Source organism: Barbatula barbatula, assembly GCF_947034865.1.
Source record: "Barbatula barbatula genome assembly, chromosome: 7".
NCBI classification, from domain to species: Eukaryota; Metazoa; Chordata; class Actinopteri; order Cypriniformes; family Nemacheilidae; genus Barbatula; species Barbatula barbatula.
This window is the reverse complement of record NC_136770.1, coordinates 16,885,228-16,903,415: the sequence shown is the minus strand read 5'-3', so window position 1 is coordinate 16,903,415 and position 18,188 is coordinate 16,885,228. Positions and strand designations below refer to the sequence as shown.

Genomic DNA, 18,188 nt, shown 5'->3' with positions numbered 1-18,188 from the left:
CATTGGCTCAAGGGATCACAAGCAAATAAGACACACATGATATATGCACTTTGTTGCTTTGAATTTAAGGGGCCATATCATACACTCTGCGCAATGCTGCGCCAAGTATTTTTCTAGTTTCAGTGCAATGCTGTTTTAATTTTAACGTCCTATGCCACATTGTGTAAATAGCAAAAAATGCATTTGTGCACCCATGGGCGTGCTGGTCTAACACTAAGCATGTTCAGGTGCTTGGTTGGGGCATGCTATTTTGATGCAACTGAAATAGCCTGTGCCATTGGCCAACTGAAACCTGGTCTAAAGTCAACGGTGCATTCTTTTTTTTTTGTTATTTAAAGAGCGTGTTAGTAATATGCGCTTATAGGCATACATTCTGCTTATTACACAGAGGAACGCGCAGCAGCACACAAACATGCAAAGTTTAAAAATAAGTGGATAACAATGTAAATTATTATTATAATTGTGTACTTAAAGCTTAAAAACCCGGCTTGTCCTGTAGATGGTCAGCTCGCGCGCTTTAACCGATCGCACGAGCAGATGCGTTTCCTTTCTGGAGAAGTGTCCAGTCTTCGCTCTTCCGAATTACGCCATGAAAATTGCAAATTTGCCATGGCTCGCGCGCGCAACTGGCTCTTTAAGTGAAAAGGAGATGAGACTCTGATTGGTTTACTGCATGTTTTGCCCAAAACACACCCATGTTTCACAAAGAGAGTAGGGACAACTCTTTTAGGCCTGGCGCGCTGACCATGTGCACTTGCGCTTCATACCATGTGCTTAAATCGTTAAAATAGGGCCGTAGGTGAAAGTGGTTCTAAAACATGAATTAAACTCCAGTGTTTTTGTGAAAAGTTAACATGGTTTCAAACAATATCTCTGGACCCAGAACCACAGTGAGCCACTCTGGCCCCCACCGAAGACCCCTAAGTTAGTGAATGGAAAAATGAAAAGACCATGCTGTACATCTGTTTTATAACACCTAGTAAGACAGCGGTCACAAAAAAGCAATGAAATTGATTTAAAAAGTCTCTGCAGTGACTCCATATGTGCTGTATCACTGCATCATACACAAGCACCCTGTGAATAATTCATCTATAAATGAGCTCTTTCTGCCAAGATACCTGCAGCTGTTAGTTTGTTGGCTTGTATTTTGCCACCATTAACAAATCACTGGAAAGAACAACAACATGAAGCTTCCGTCAACACACCCAAATTATGAGCCGAAATTTTTTTTTTACAGACGCCTGCAGATTCATTCATACTCCCTGTGTTCTTCATCAGGATGAAAAACATGTGTTGCCATGGAAACCTGGCGGGATCACTGCACTGGTCACATCCTCTCTGTGGTGTCACAAGATTCCAAAAACATCTGGACTCCCTGTGCTTATAAAACCATACCAGAGCACATAAAAAGACCCCAGAATCATTTTCCTGAGCCATGATACATACAAATGCTAATGTTCTCACTAGCAGGCACACTGGCATTGGGTCAAAACAAAGGGGGGGCTGATTGACAGTGACGTCTTGGGGCTGATCAGCTGAGGATCATGGATACAGATGACAACATGTGAACACAAGGTCTTAGAGGGACAACTGCCTCAGGACATGCATTTCAACAGTGCTTAAGCATTAACTTTCTTTTTATCATTACGTTGTGCTTTTTACTGTGGGAGTAGGGAATGTGGAATAACTACTATACTATAGCCGAGAGCATCAAAACAACTTGTGCATGTTTACAAATTGCCAAATTATAACAGTGATATAGAAACAAGAGTCAACACTTAGATGTTCAATGCATATTTACAGCAAAATGAAAATGGATATGCGAAGCAGAATGTCCCAGTGGCTATTTTCCTATAATCTATAAACTATAATCAAATTCATCCTGTTTCTCAAGGTTTCGTAAAGCTACCGCATGGCTTTAAAAGAGTTTGTGCATTGTACTATTATTACTTATTTTCAGTTTTGCTAGAAGTAGTAGTTTTAAGAGCTGTGTTCTGCACCGGCCTGTATTGTTGCTAGCTTGCTCCGCCAAACACGTTTTGACATCAGAGCACGAAAGAGCAAACTGCACGTTTAACTCATGACCTCAGAGGCCTTAATGACTCTCCAGTGAAAGTTCTGTATGTTTATATCCAGCTCACGTTGCACACTTGTGGCTGAGCTAATTTCACTTCCACAGATGTTTTTCCACAGCTCATCAATCTCTCCGGTCCAGAAACTGGTTCAAGCGTTTTTTTCTCTATTAAAACTGACAGTTCTACAGTCTTAGTGAGGGAAACTCACAGATTACTGATAAAAGAGAGGGAAATGCGTTGGTTTATCACAGGAGATGGCTAATTGGGCTCAATCAGATAAACAAGCAGATTAGCTGAATGCACTCGTGCAGGATATGACATCAGAGGATAAACTAGAATTGAAAAAAGTTTCATGACCATTCCAAGCCCTGATAAGTCATATTTTATGTGCAACTCTTTTGTAGGTCCTTTTGTAGGTCAGAAATGGGCTATTTTTCATTCAAATCATTTATGCACAAACTACAACCAATTTTTGTTGCAAGACTATTACATCATGTTGATTTTTACATAGGATTGCACCGAATGTTCGGCAACCGAAAATAGCAAAGACAGTATGTTCAGTGTAAAATACAGAATTGAATGCATGATGGATGTATTTTTTCTCTGAATCATTATGCTGTGTAGCCTATATTAATCCAACAGTTTTCATTTATTCATATTTTTTGCTTTTAAGGTTTTTAATGACGTGTTTTATTGTATGGTGTACAGAGTACATTCTTTCAGCAGTCAGTTATAGGCCTAATATAGGCAATTCAAGTTTGTTTTAAATCAGCCCACTTGTTTTGCTCAATTTTATTTTCAATATTATTGTATTATATTGAAAAGCTAGACTAAATATCAAAAAGGACATCTTTATCATTCAGTTTATGCTATAGTGAAAAAATTGGCTAAATAAATAGAAGAAAGACAAAAAGCCATGTTCGGTATTCAACCTTCATCCAAACGTTTCGTTCACTTCTATTGTATGGACACAAAACCAATGCAAGTGAATGGTTGCCGGTTTTTGTTCAGTGTAAGAAAGAAAGTCAAGCAGGTTTAAAATGACATGAGGGTGAGCAAATGATCAGAAAAATGTATTTTTGGGTGAACGTTCACTTTATTTCAAGTATGCATGTTCTTCAGCAAACTCGTAACCTTTATTGCCCTTGCATGTGATGGATAAGAGTTGTCGCCATTAAGCAACATATGGTCAAAGTTCAGCACAGTAGCTGAAGTGATAATTCACACAACAGACATATACAGCTATGTTTACATACTTTAATACAAATCTGCACTATACTAGTAGCAAGTTTATTCTAAACAAAACGCATATCAGATGTAGCGATGTAATCTGTTGAAACTGAATTGATTTTGTTTAATACACAAAGCATTATTCAACACCCTGACCCAAATATCAACAATGAAGAAAACGAACATTCCTAATGATCCATAGGGATAAACACTTACTTAAATGAATTGTTCAGCTAACAGTGGAAGAGGGTGTGTAATTTCTTCCTAGCTCCCAAGGCAGATGACATAACACAAAACATAGCAAAACAGCCTAACCGCAAACCTCATAACTAATTGGTTAGTTCCTATGATGTCATAGGTGCGTTGTCCCAGGACTCCCAGCGGAAGCTGAGATTACAGAGCAATAATGACTTCACTAGTGTTCTCATGCTTCTTTAAGATAGTTTTATAAAATAAAAACCCTGAGTTACCACAATGCAAGCAACATCTCCACTTACTGCTGTTTAACTCTTGTGTTGGAGGATAAAACCCTCTTTATTCACAATTCCATATAGAAGAACCATTTTGGCTCAATACTTCCATAAAGAACTTTCATCCAAAGGTCTGAAGAACCCCTCTGCTTTACAAAATCTTCTCTGTAGTGGAAAAAGGTTCTTTTAAAAGTAAGAAAAAGATTCACACAAGAATTTTAAGTACACGGTTCAAGGATACCAAAAATACATTTTCTATCAAATATTTACTATTTGACTTTAGATAGTGATATGAAAATTACTTGTTCAACAACTATCACATAATCACAAAAGTTGATGTGAGTAATTTAAACAGATAATTTACAGTAAAAAACAGATCTGGGTTTCCAATCTGGATTCTGCAAAGATTTGTATCAACCGTTTTACCCCACCCTCATCTACCATTGTTGGGAAAAAAGTGGTAGTTCCACCCAAAATGGACAACAAGGGTGGGTGGTATGACCAAAATCAAAGCATGAGTAATTTTACATTAAATAATTGTTTATATTACAATATCCGCTTCTGTAACAAAAAGCATAAAAAAGCTTAGTTCATGTTCATTTCAGTATTTACTTTTAGATTCATAAAATCTAAAGTTGTAACTGTTGTTGTAACAGTGGTTAAGGTACCAATGAACTAACAAACAATTAATTAGCATTAACTAACATTAAAGAACAATAATCAATGCTCGAAAAAACGATATTTCTTATTGTTAGCTAATGCATTAACTAATGTTAACAAACAAAAAAATCCAGTAAATTATGGATATTTCTCTTAAAGGAATGCATCGATTCGCTTCAGAAGACATTTTTAAGATCACAGAGCCATGTCAAGCAGAACTTTGCGCGATGAATGCACTTTCTGGAGTAATGTACCACACTTCACTTCCATTCTACACTTGTAAAATGATATGTGGTTATATAACTTCGACTGCATTATTCTTCAAGAAGAAAGACATGTAGTTAGGATGCCTTGGGGATGAGTATAACATGGGGAAATGTTGTTTCTTGCCTGAAGTATCCCTTTAAGACCATTGAAAAATAGTTCATGTGGTGAACACACAGTTTACTTCTATACCAGTGTTGTACAGTACATAAAGATGCAATATAGTTCAACTGTAAACTACTATCAATACCCTTAAATAACAAGTTCTTCCTCGCCTGAACTTTTTTTGGTATATATTGACTTCTCTAAAGTGCAAACATCATAAAGCAGTCCAGGCATATGGTAAACTACTACGGCACAGTAGTAGTTTATACCACTGTCACTTATACCACTGGCAACAGTAAAAATGTATAAATGCCAAAACTTATTGTTGAATCTGTCTGAATTTGCTACTATAAGAAAATACAAACATCACCTAGAATTCACAAATCATTGTTATTCAAGAATCGAGTATAAGCTGGGGCAGTGAGCTTATTTAACTGCTATGACAGGCAGCAAACTGTTGTTAAACACCAAACAATGGAAGGGAAGTATGAGAGACCGTTGAGAGAGAAGATATCAATCAAAGCAATAACAACAACAAAAAGCTCAATGTGTCGCTGGCAATGAGGTACATCCAGTTTAAATAGGCATCTGCCTCCACTCTCCACCCTCAGGTCTCAGTGTGCGGCTTCTTGTTCATAGCACCAGTGACAGGGCATTCATCTCAGGGAGTGTGCTTGGGTTCACCATACACAGTAATGAAATACAAGTCTGTATCTGTAATCCATCAACTCTGGCAAAGCATTTTCAGACCTAAACATTTGTGTCTAGCTGTAATCCCGCTTTCCTTCCACCCACCCCTTTATCTGCTCCTGATCTCTCCCTATGGGGACAACACTCTTCTCATGAATTCCAATTACGAAACAGACTGTAGTCGGCTCTGCCCTGTACTGAGACTTGCAGGTGACAACATGACACTGCATGTACAGCAAGCTAGATAAGATAGTAGTGCATACTGCCAAATCTCTGTGTAGAAGTTTTCACATGTCGACAGTTTTTCCTCATTCCTGATGCAGAGAGAACATATTTCATGGTTTATTTAAATATATCAACTTAAAACTTATTTTCCAAAATATTCACTCGATTTGAAAACCAAAAGTCAAGTCTGTATTGTCTGTCTGCTCTATTCCATATCTATACATCGTTTATTAATCCTTGTTAATGTTAATTAATACAAATAATACAATGGGTCATATGAACTCAGATTAATAAATGCTGAAGAAGTATTACTCATTATTACTGGTACCCAGTACTGTGAGTGGCAGAGACTGCAGTACAGAGCGCGCCTCATTAAATCAGTTCATCCCTCAGGAACACAAACATAAACACTTTCACACCGCCTGGCAGCCTGCCATGCCCTGGACCAAAAGCTGCTGGATGGAAAGGCTTTCTGTTTGCCTAAGCAGGTGAGGTGAGCTGTTTAACAGATCAGAGTCCACCACTTCAATTTACCACATAGAAATAAACACACTCTTAAAGAACGGCCCAGCTGCCATTTCCTTTTTCAGCAGCAACGGTATACTTTTTCCTAGTTTTATATATCCCCTTTCTGTTTTAAAAGCCATTAAATTCAATTACTCCGACTTCTTCTGAGCTTTCATAAATCTTATAGAAAACTGCTACATATAACTCTAAAAGTAAATAAAAAACCGACAAGCCATTTTCATTAAGTATGCACTTGTTACAGTATTCCTCTACAATGGCTATACTATTAGAGCAGAATTTTAAAATTTGTAGAACTTTTCATGAGAAAATATACTTTAGATTACATTACATGTTATAATTCCCCTGTCCAAAACGATTATTTATAGAAAATAAGATGCAAAAAACTATTTCCCATGTAATTTTAAGCACGATAAACAAAGTGAAACAAATTGACAACGCTTTTGGTGGGGTTTTATTTTTCTTCTTAAATATTTCTACACATCAGAAATATAACCCTGTACTGCATTCAATAGAAGCATGTCCTCTAAAATGAAAGGTGATCTAACGCAATCCCCACTGCAATGGTGCTAAAAGAAGATCCTTTTGAGCAAAAGCACTAAAACCAAAGAAATACAACAAACTAAATGAAGGCGTTAACACTGTTCTCAATATTAATTGTTCCGATTACCCAATTTTAGCACTGAGAAATTACAAATGTTTCCATTAAATGACTGCTAAACTGAATGGACCAAATGCCCATGGCAACATACTGGTACTACTCGTATACCTCACCCTCATACCAAACAATATCTCATAACTCGATGTATACCAAAACAACATTTATCCAACAAGTTTGTGAAACCTATTATTTGACAATCTATTCACATTTAAAATGAATAGTGCATTCCAGTCTTTACGTGGCCTGTTTATCAACTATCCAGACAGAAAAAAATAAATGGCCTGGACTTCTCTCATTTATCTCCACCAGACCAGAGTTAGCAATCCTCTAATCCTTAATCTAATCCATTCTGACATTTTTTTGATGTGTGATTATATCCATGTCTAATGTGTAATGCCTACTACATGTGTGCATGAAGTCAATGACACAATGTACCATAAGTAGACTCAAATAATGTTTTCTGATATATTCCAGATGTGCTGCTGGTTTCCAGGGTCAGTTGAATGAAAGCGTGGATGTTAGTGTACTAACCCCATGGATACAACAATCTGATGTTCTCATTCAATAGGGCTGCGCCAATATGTTGGCCCACCTAGCCAGTTGGGACTGGTTAGAAAAACTATTCAAGAAAACATAAGTGGGAAAGGGAAATGAAAAGAAACCGTAGTTAGGTCAAATCAACTAAGATTTTTGAAAGTAGCAGTGTAACAGATCCAAGACTACCAAACTAAAACAGATGCAACCGTTTTATATTTAAGACAATTATGAGTTTACCTCTTTCACAGTAACATAGGTAGTACCGGTGACACCAGGGATTGGGGGTTTGCTCTGGGGTGGTCGAAGATGCGGCTGTGATGCATATGTCAGATAGGTTGCCTTCAACAAAACAAGTAACCATGGCACACACTGTGCAAAAAGCTAAGAAACGAATAGGAAAGGGAATACAAAACGAAAAAAGTTTGTGTTACATAAATAAATAATAAAGGAATACGAAACTAAAAACGTTTGTTAAATAAATGGCAAAGCACCGGCTTTTTAAAAATTTAAACATAACCGCTCATGATAAAAGTACATATTCTACTAAATGTTCTTTGGCTTGTCAGAAATGAGAAATACAGCTCTCTACTTGGAGCGCATCAGTCACGCAAGTTAAACACACACATTTTTACCAAATAATACATCATTAATTGCGGTTCACTGCCGCAATTTGGTACGATTTTGTATATATCAGCAGCGAACGGTACTGGAACCAAGCTCTGACTCTGACCAATAAACTTAATTAAATTAACTAGCATACCACGAATAAACTAAATATTGCAGACCAAGTGGATTACTTTACGGAAATATTTGGATGAAAGACTTTGGTCCTTTAGAAGATAAAGTTAACATTTAAACGCCATTATAATGTTACAAGAGAGAACGGCATGCAAATAATTGACTTTTTAGAATAATTCAATGCAAGTCCTATTTACAGATCAAGAGGACATTTATTAGATCATTTTAAGGTATGAATGACTACACAGTTATAATTTTCCAAACCTTACAGAGAGCTTATGTGCTCCCAGCTAAATTTGCAACCAAATAAGCACAGAGATCATCACAAACTATTTACTCGTTACAAAGCTATTAGCATGATCTTTACAATACCAACATCTCCCTTTTGGCTAGTAAGCAACCACCCAGAATAGCAATACATAAAAAAGTATTTTGGTCATTTAAGCAACATTGTCCCAGACATCCACCCAGAAAATCAGTTTCAAATCATATTTCACATCATATTTTCAAACTTTAAACGAGCATTTACAAAGAGGACTAAATTCAATGCTGCTCCATAGTTCTGTATGTGGCATATATTTTTTCAATTTCTCTTTTTACATGAAAGTGCATATCCATTATTTTTAAAATTGGTTGTCCAAATAGCTTACTGGCCAAAAATCTGTCAGCAATGAAAGTATCGCCCAGAGATTCACCTATGAACTGCGCAAGAACTCTCTTCTGAGCCGAAGCTGCCAGGCACATGAGTATTGGCTCAGAAGTACTTCTCCTGGGTTATGTAATAGTGCGCTTTACAGAGTAACTTGACTCTGCCAGTTCTCCAGATGAACTTCACCACCCTCTAAGACAAAGCCAAGACAAACCAATAATGCTGCATGCAATAGAGAAGTGAGAAGTCAGACACTGAGCCAAGACCTAAATGTGAACTGTTTGAATTGAAAAGATTGAAATCTGACTTATTCAAGCCCTCGCCTTATAAAACACAAAAGAAAGCTAATTATCATGCAATTGCCTTGTAACGTATGCCAAGATTCATAGGAACACTTCCGTTTTCAAAGATTATTACAGAAATATGCGCTTGTTTTACACAAACTTCACGGGATAACCAAACAAGGAAAAACATACACAGATGGTACAAATATGTCTCATATTTATTGAAACTGTCACCGTGTAATGCATTCAAATAAATTATAACAAAGCATAAAGAATCCTAAAATGTTGTTTTATGTCTAAAATGAGCATAGTAAGAATTTGAGGGTTTTAGGTGATCCTAAAAATATATTTTTAAAGTAGATCTCTGGTCACAGTGTCACAATGTAAATTACACAAAAAATGTGTGTTTAAAACTTTGCACTATATGACCCAATCAATGTCCCTGTATAAGCTTGTGTGCATCAAATTGTGTGCATCAAAAAATAAAATGAAAAATATATTGATTTCATTTATACTTTCAGCATTGCATATTCCCACGTGGTCATTCTGTGTTAAATTAAAGCTTCTTTTACTTTCACAGAAAAAAGCTTAGTCTTAGTCAGACAAGTCTTAACAGATGAGGAGACAACAGAGAATGATGATTCATAAACAGGATGTTTTACGATACAAAAGCCAGATTTACAATAAATCCTTTCAAACAATCAACACAAGGTTTACCGCTTACACGCATTTCTGGAAGATCTTCTTACTGAAGAGGATTAAACAGAAACAAATTCAAGATGTCTCTGTAGGACCAAAGCTTATACCATGCAGAGGTCCACATGTCAAACTGAAATCTGCAACACTTTGTTGATTTAAACACAATAAAATGTTAATAATGGAAATGTCAGATAATCAAATATCAAATCATATTATGTACTGGGTATGTAAAGAGATGAAGCAGGTAGTGTTTTATTAAGCATTTCAGTGATAGTTAGCTTCATGATGAGCCCCAAAAAAATCTGGGGAACATGGACTTTGTGCTCTCAGGCGATTTAAAGGGGATCAAAGGAGTTTCATACATTCTAGCATGTTCTCAGAATTAATCGTACAGCTGTATCTGTCTTTTATAAATTTGATCAAACTAAAGACTCTTTGAATATTTGAAGGGTTGCGATACTATTCTGTAAGCACTCAAGATTAACACGATATAAGCGGAAGCTCTGTGTGTTATGGCCGCTTTAATAAATATTGTGTGTGTATGCAAGGGATGGGAACAGATCTCCTAGGGCAGAGAAGAGAAAAATGTATTTTTCTTATGTTATAGCTTTAAACCATTTTACAATGGATTTAGATTTTTTGTTTTCATTGCCACACGTATTTACCCTATGAAATAATGCTTTTGAACAATACAGTTAAAGGGATACTTTCCCCAAAAATATTAATTCTGTCATCATTTACTCACCTCAGATTTGTTACAAATCTGTATAAATTTCTTTGTTCTGATGAACACAGAGAAAGATATTTGGAAGAATGCTTATAACCAGACAGATTTTGCCCGCCATTGACTACCATAGTAGGAAAAAGTACTTTATATTTTTTTTGTTCTGTTGAACACAAAAGACATTTTGAAGAATTTAGGACAACAAACAGTTCTGGGGCACTTTTGACAAGCATTGCCTTTCTTTTAAACTATGGTAGTCAATGGGGGAAAAATCTGTCTGGTTAAAAGCATTCTTCCAAATATCTTTGAACAACTCAAAGGTGAGTAAATGATGACAGAATATTAATTTTTGGGTGAACTTTCCCTTTAATGCAGAGACAAAGCAAACTGTCTATGAATGTGTCTTTCCGTTTATTTTCACAGACGCTAATCTGCTTCTTGCAGCTGTGAAAAGTAGCACCAAATACAGACCAATAAGCCTCTGCCCATTATTACACCTCAAATACAGCGCGGTAGGGCACAGACTCAGGGACATGTAGCGGGCGATAAGGTCACACTGAGAAAGCCTCTATGGAACCTTTACGACCAGATTTTTCCCCATCTTGTATGTTTGTTAATGTATATGTGTGCACGCTTCTCTTCACTATGAATGAGGAGAAATGCAGAGCTCTGTATTGTATGGTCTCTTTAGCGACGGAAGTCCGCCTTCCAATAAACCGTCAATCAATCGTCAGGGACAACTACTGGCGTGGAATGCGTAATACAGCGTTTTAGTCATTTTTGCGGATCGGTGTAAACGCGGATTGTTTTGATAACGTTGTCATTAGGGATGGTTATCGTTAAGGTTTTAACGGTATTACTACTTTTATCGATACCACTTATCAATCCGGTACTTTAACGGTACTTTTTATTGTGTTTTTTTTATTAAAGACAAAACTAAAGCTGGAGTTGTTTTCACTATATAAAACATTCTTTACTGACCTAACATATCTTATTTCATCACTACAAATAAATGTTTAGGTAAACTCTTGGTTTTATTAGGCAACCTTAGGCCAGTCTGGCCACTGTCACAAATCATTGATTGATTCATCGTTCTCAATTGATTCATCTTTCTTAAGAACACTTAAACCATAGTCCAGTTCACTGTTCGAAGTATGTGAAAACAATGACTATTTATTTATTCAGCTAGCTGGTGGGGTCAGCAACTTCACACCACTCGAAACACTTGGCCAAGAGCTTCTCCCCCAGGGTGTGATGGGACTAGAAGAGCTCGAAAGAGGTCATTACCAGCATAACAAGCCTACGTATAGGCCAATCCCCACTGTGCTTGACAGCAATGCCCTTTCACTGAAATAAGCGAGGGAAAAGTTCATAGTCAGCCTGAGCCATAAGCACAGCATCACTGTCTACAATGACTAACAGATTCATTACAGTACTAGGAACCCGTGAGCACTCTTTTAAATACTGGACAACGAAGTTAGGTAACAGCGTCTGAATTTGCTGAAAATAATTCAGAATTTCCAGTGCCGCAATAAGCTTTGATCGGCCTAATTATCGGGGCCTTAATAAGCATACAGATATGGAGGAACATCCTTAATTTGTTTACTAAATAAAAAAATATTTTCAGTCTCAGAAAATGTTATATTAATATTTAGGTACATTTAGTCATTTAGCAGATGCTTTTTTGCCTGAGGAAAAGAAGCTACCTAATAATTATGGGCACCTTGATATAGGGTGTTGATCCCCTTAGGCCACAATCCCCCTCATTCCACAAATACATATCACCTGATATGCTTAAATCCAATAAGCATTCAAGTTTATACAGCTGTGAGTTGGAAAATATGTATAAAAATGATTATATGGTCAAAATACTCACTTGCCATAAACTTTTGCACACAGTGTATATCAGCAAATATATCGGTTATTGGCTTCCAATGTTCAAGAATTATCGGTAATCGACCAATATCGGTGCATCCCCATTCTACTCACTTCCATTTTCACATAAGCTATACCCTGGTAATAAGATTCCATTGGTAGTCACTGCTATATAACCCCAACACTATAAATTGAAACTATTGAACTGACGTTTGCCTGCCTGTAATGTGTTTTAATTCCATGTGGCTAGGGGTGTGCAAAATATACCGTTTGAGATATGGTAAATCTTGTTATAACGATGTGTGAAATCATATTATCTAGTATGTCACTCATTTTTTAAGCTCCTTCTATAAACATTACTGTATTCACGAATACTGTAGTCAAGCAATGCGCGTCCACAATCGCACCATTTTAGCGATAAGACAGTGGACAGCGTCAGGTGAAGTGATGTTACTCAAGGAGTTTATTAGTTATTTCCTGACAAATACTGTCAGTTCAGAAAAATAAGTCTGTAGAGACCTGATTTCAAAGGTGCAATGCAAAGCTCTGATGTGAGAGCAATAAGGCTTAAATCCGAATGAGAGCATGCGTGAAACTAGCCGATCAACACAGGAAAGCATTTTAATAATATATTAATAATATCAACAATGAATATCTTGGTTACATGCAAGATGGAGGTAGTACAACATAAGACTATAGAATGCAAAATATCACCTGCTTATAGTTATCGGAAAATTCAAGAAAATATCAAAAAGAAATATCATTTTTTTGCCAATATTGCTGACCCCTACATGTGGCTTTAAAATAACAAAGGGCTATATTTTACATCCATTAATGTACCTCTGAATGACTTCAGATATTACATTTGTGATTAGAACACACAGCAGGAGAGCTAATGTTGTCAAAAATATGTTTATCAAATATCTTCACAAAATTACAAAAGAAAGTAGTGAAAGTCAAGGAAAGCAGAGCAAGTGTTATGTTGGTTAGAGAGAAGCATGGCTTCCTCAGGTGCTAACCCCTTGTGTAGAGTCCGGGTTGGGAAACTATTGATGTGCCAGCGGGTTTAGGGATGTGACCGAATATTCACTTAGCTTGTTTATAGAAACTCTCAACAGTCTGCAGGTATCAAGCCTGTTTATGAATAATTAATGATAATTATAAGCTTGATGTGAAATTGTCACTAAATAAAAACAAATTACGTCTTTATTTATTCAATTTAAATAAACTAATATTTTCGAATATTTGTTTTTTATGAGCCAAAAGATTCAAATATGAAATTATTGAAAATGCCCATCCCTACTGGTAATACCACAAACTTATTTTACCAATTGAAACTAAATCACCCTTTAGAACACGCAGAAACTAAGAAATTCTACCTCACATTTTTAAATGTTCAGCTTTTTGGCAAGTGTTTGTCATGTTCTGGCAATAAACAGATGTTTAATAACACAGTTAACTGTCTAGTTTTTACAAATGTCATACAGGAGCTAAAATCTGCCTTGAATTTATAAAAAATTTGATATATTGTATAAATTATCGTTATCGACTGATATGGAAAATTTTATTGTGTGTTACTTTGAAATGTTTCGTTTATTTTCTTTTCTCCATTGGCATTGTTCATGCATTTCCTATAAAAAGTCTGGCAAATAAAGTAAAATAATTAATAGCATTTGCTAAGCAACGATAGTTTCAATTAGTATGGAAACCAAGAAAGATTCCGATAAATTATGTTTGTTTGTTCATTTACGTTCATGCATTTTATGTCAAAAAAGTCAAAATAAAGTAAAGAATTTACTAGCCAATGGACACTCAAGCTTCATTGTGTCCGTAGAGGGTTACAGGATTGCGGTCAACGACGCGAGTCAAATTATCCAAACACTACATCAAGGGGCTGGTGATCAGATCGATCTTTAAGGCGTCCTCAATCCACTTTTCAACATAATCAAGAGGATCGCAATCTTGTCTGTCGTCTTAAACAAGAGGCGTGTTCGACAACTATCATCGCTGCACAGACCCACTGGCATATTACATCATTTTACCGTTCAGTTTATGCAATAGTGAAAAAATGTGCTACATAAACCGAAGAAATACGAAAAACCATGTAAGGTATTCAAGTATTTAATTTTTATTCGGCTTCGGCCAAGGGTTTTCATTCCGGTGCATCCATATTTAAGGTCGGTTGCCTTCAATCATTAGACATGGTATGTGATGACATTTTAAAAGCATTTTTTAAGCATAGTACACATCTGCAGTGTAAGCCAGAGGGCTGCAGACTAAGCCAATGGAACTGAATTATTTGGCTATTGGTCTGAAGTCAGTCATGCCTGTTCTGTTTTCATTCTAGGTCTCCTGTAAAGTGTTGCTGATTGATATGAAAACCAAAAGGGTTTACACAGACTTTTTAGGGGGTCTCATAACACCGCCTGCAGATGAAGCTTTGAAGAGCACAGTCTAATGTGTGTCAAATATTAAATCTCAAAAAACAATTATAATTTAAAAGGGTATTGTTACTGGTAAACATTCTAATATGCACATTTTAATGACCTAAAACAACATATTTGATCCCCTTTGTTTACTTGGTTGTCAATGACTACCTGAGGTTGTCAATGACTACCCAGTCAGTGCCCACTGTCATGTTGGTGTACACAGTCAGCCTGGTGCGAATGCTTTCTGTGTGAAATTTACCCGTTTCAACAGATAAACGTTTACCTGACTTGTACACAAACAAAGTATCCTTTGGAGAAGCAACTTAGCAGCAGAAGCGTACAGAATTGTGTAAGTGTATTTAAATTGTGTCTTGTTGAGTTTTAGTACTGTGTTAAACTGAGAAATCGCTTTGTATTTACTTCCACTCTGTCACGTGGTGAAACCGCGTGTAGTATCGTTCCTTTGTTCGTTCTCGGGCTAGTTTAATTGCTTTGCTTTGTGTGCGCGTGACATCTGAGGGCAGGGCCAAACGCCATGTATCACTGCTAGCAACTGCCCCTTCTACTTTCCCAATAGGATTGTGGAACTGCCAATCTGCTGTGAACAAAGCTGATTTCATTACAGCTTTTGTTAAACATTCTGGTCTTTCTATCGTAACACTTACAGAAACATGGATCAAACCAGAGGACTCTGCCACTCCCGCTGCCCTCTCCCATAACCACAGTTTCTCCCACAGCCCTCGCATCACAGGAAGGGGTGGAGGCACCGGTCTACTCATCCCCTAAGACTGGAAATTCAATCAGCTAACACCCATGTGTGACAACAGCTCCTTCGAGTTTCATGCTGTTACTATCACCCACCTTGTTAAAAGTCATTTTGTAGTTATATATCGTCCCCCAGGTCAGCTTGGACATTTCTTGGAGGATCTGGATGTGCTTCTTTCATCCTTCCCTGAGGATGGTACTCCCCTGGTGGTATTAGGTGACTTCAACATCCACATTGGAAAACCACAGGCTGCTGACTTCGTCAACCTGACCGCATCATTTCTCCTCGAGCAGGTTTCCACATAAGCACCCCACAAGTCTGGAAACCATCTAGATCTGATCTTCACAAGGTACTGCTCCACTCATCACTCTCAGGTCACCCTGCTGCACACATCTGATCACTTCTTCGTCACCCTCGACCTCACTGCTCCGGATATCGCAGATGTCTTACCGATGGTCACCTTCCGGCGCATCCTGCGGTCTCCCCCTCCCTCCTGTTTTTCCTCTGCTGTCTTCTCTGCACTCCCCCCCCCTCTGATGAGCTCTCTCTTTTGAATACAGACAATGCCACAGACACTCTGTGTTCCGCGCTTTCATCCTGCTTGGACAACCTATGCCCTCTTGCATCTGGACCAGCCTGTGCATCCCCGTCAGCTCCCTGGTTATCGGATGTACTGCGTGAGCATCGCGCCAGCCTCCGGTCAGCTGAGAGAAAATGGCGCAAGTCAAAAGACCCTGCAGACCTCTCTCTCTACCAATCTCTTCTCTCTTCTTTCTCTGTAGATGTCACCTCTGCAAAAACAGATTACTACCACTCGAGGATCTGCAACTCTCCGGACTCTCGAACGCTCTTCAAACCTTCTCTGCTCTCCTCTGTCCGCCTGCTCCCGCACCTTCATCGGAGTTAACAGCTGCTGATTTTGCATCGTTCTTCGTAAAGAAAACTACTGCCATCGGCAGCCAGTTCTCTACGCCACCACCTGTCGAACCCGCCCACATCCCTGACACGTGTGTGCTCCCCACCTTTTCTCCTCTGTCTGAAGCTGATGTCTCCAAGGTCATTGGTTCCAACCACCCTACCACCTGCCCACTGGACCCCATCCCAACCCATCTCTCCAACGGTTGTGCCTGCTCTGACCCACATCATCAACTCTTCGCTCACCACTGGGACATTTCCCACAGCATTCAAAGAGGCCCGCATCAGAACGCTTCTAAAGAAACCCACTATGGACCCTACACTGCTAGAAAACTACAGGCCTGTCTCCCTTCTTCCCTTCATCGCCAAAGTCCTGGAGCGAGTTGTGTTCAACCAGCTCTCCTCCTTTCTCATGCAAAACAACCTCCTAGACAGCAATCAGTCTGGGTTCAAGACCGGTCATTCCACAGAGACTGCACTGCTCTCAGTCATCGAAGCCCTGAGACTGGCAAAAGCATCATCCATGTCATCTGTGCTCATCCTACTGGATCTGTCTGCTGCCTTTGACACTGTCAATCATCACATCCTCCTGGCTTCTCTCAGTGCTATGGGTGTCTCTGGAATGGCGTTGCAATGGTTTGAGTCCTACCTCTCGGGTAGGTCATTCAGAGTATCCTGGAGAGATGAGGTCTTCTCCTATCTTCTCCGATCATCACCTGCAGCTAAACCTTGCAAAAACGGAACTGCTTGTGATCCCAGCCAACCCAAAGATTCAACACAACCTTGCCATTCAACTAGGCTCATCAACGATTACACCGTCCAGCACAGCCAGAAACCTGGGAGTGGTAATCGATGATCGGCTTAACCTCACAAGTCATGTTGCCAGCACCACCCGGTCCTGTAGATTCATCCTCTACAACATTAGGAAAATTAGACCTTTCCTATCGGAGCACTCTACGCAAGTCCTAGTCCAGGCTCTTGTCCTGTCCAAACTGGATTATTGCAATGCGCTTCTGGCTGGACTTCCTGCTTGCACAATCAAACTTCTCCAGATGATCCAGAATGCGGCGGCAAGAGTGGTCTTCAATGAATCGAAGAGAGCGCATGTAACTCCGCTCTTCATCAGGTAACACTGGCTCCCTGTTGCGGCCCGCATAAAGTTCAAAGCTATGCTCCTGGCCTACAAGACCAACACCGGGTCTGCACCATCGTATCTCCACTCGCTAATGCAGATCTATGTTCCTGCCAGATCACTGCGGTCTGCAAAGGAACAACGACTAGTGGTACCATCCCAAAAAGGAAAAAAGTCACTCTCCCGTACCTTCTCTGGATCTGTTCCACATTGGTGGAATGATCTACCAGCTGCTACAAGATCAGCAGACTCGGTTGCCATCTTTAAAAAACGCCTAAAAACGCATCTCTTCCATCAGCACGTCGCTGACTGATTGAGCTTTGTATACTGTGCTAGGCTTTAATGGACTAGTTTGATGCACTTATGTATTTTGTTGCCTATGTTGTTATAATTGCTTCCAATGTTTCCTCATCTGTAAGTCGCTTTGGATAAAAGCGTCTGCTAAATGACTAAATGTAAATGTAATGTATCCTATTCCATCTATTAAGACAAAGCGCATGAGAATGTGTATGTGTGGGCACATGTATGCTTGTTT

The 18,188-nt window shown here is 38.5% G+C and overlaps 1 protein-coding gene across 1 annotated transcript in view; it reads right to left on the bottom strand.

Annotated features, from left to right (window-relative positions):
* mast2 (microtubule associated serine/threonine kinase 2) overlaps positions 1–18,188 on the bottom strand; it is a 108,124-nt gene that overhangs the window by 85,122 nt on the left and 4,814 nt on the right. The gene's annotated exons all lie outside the window — the stretch shown is intronic.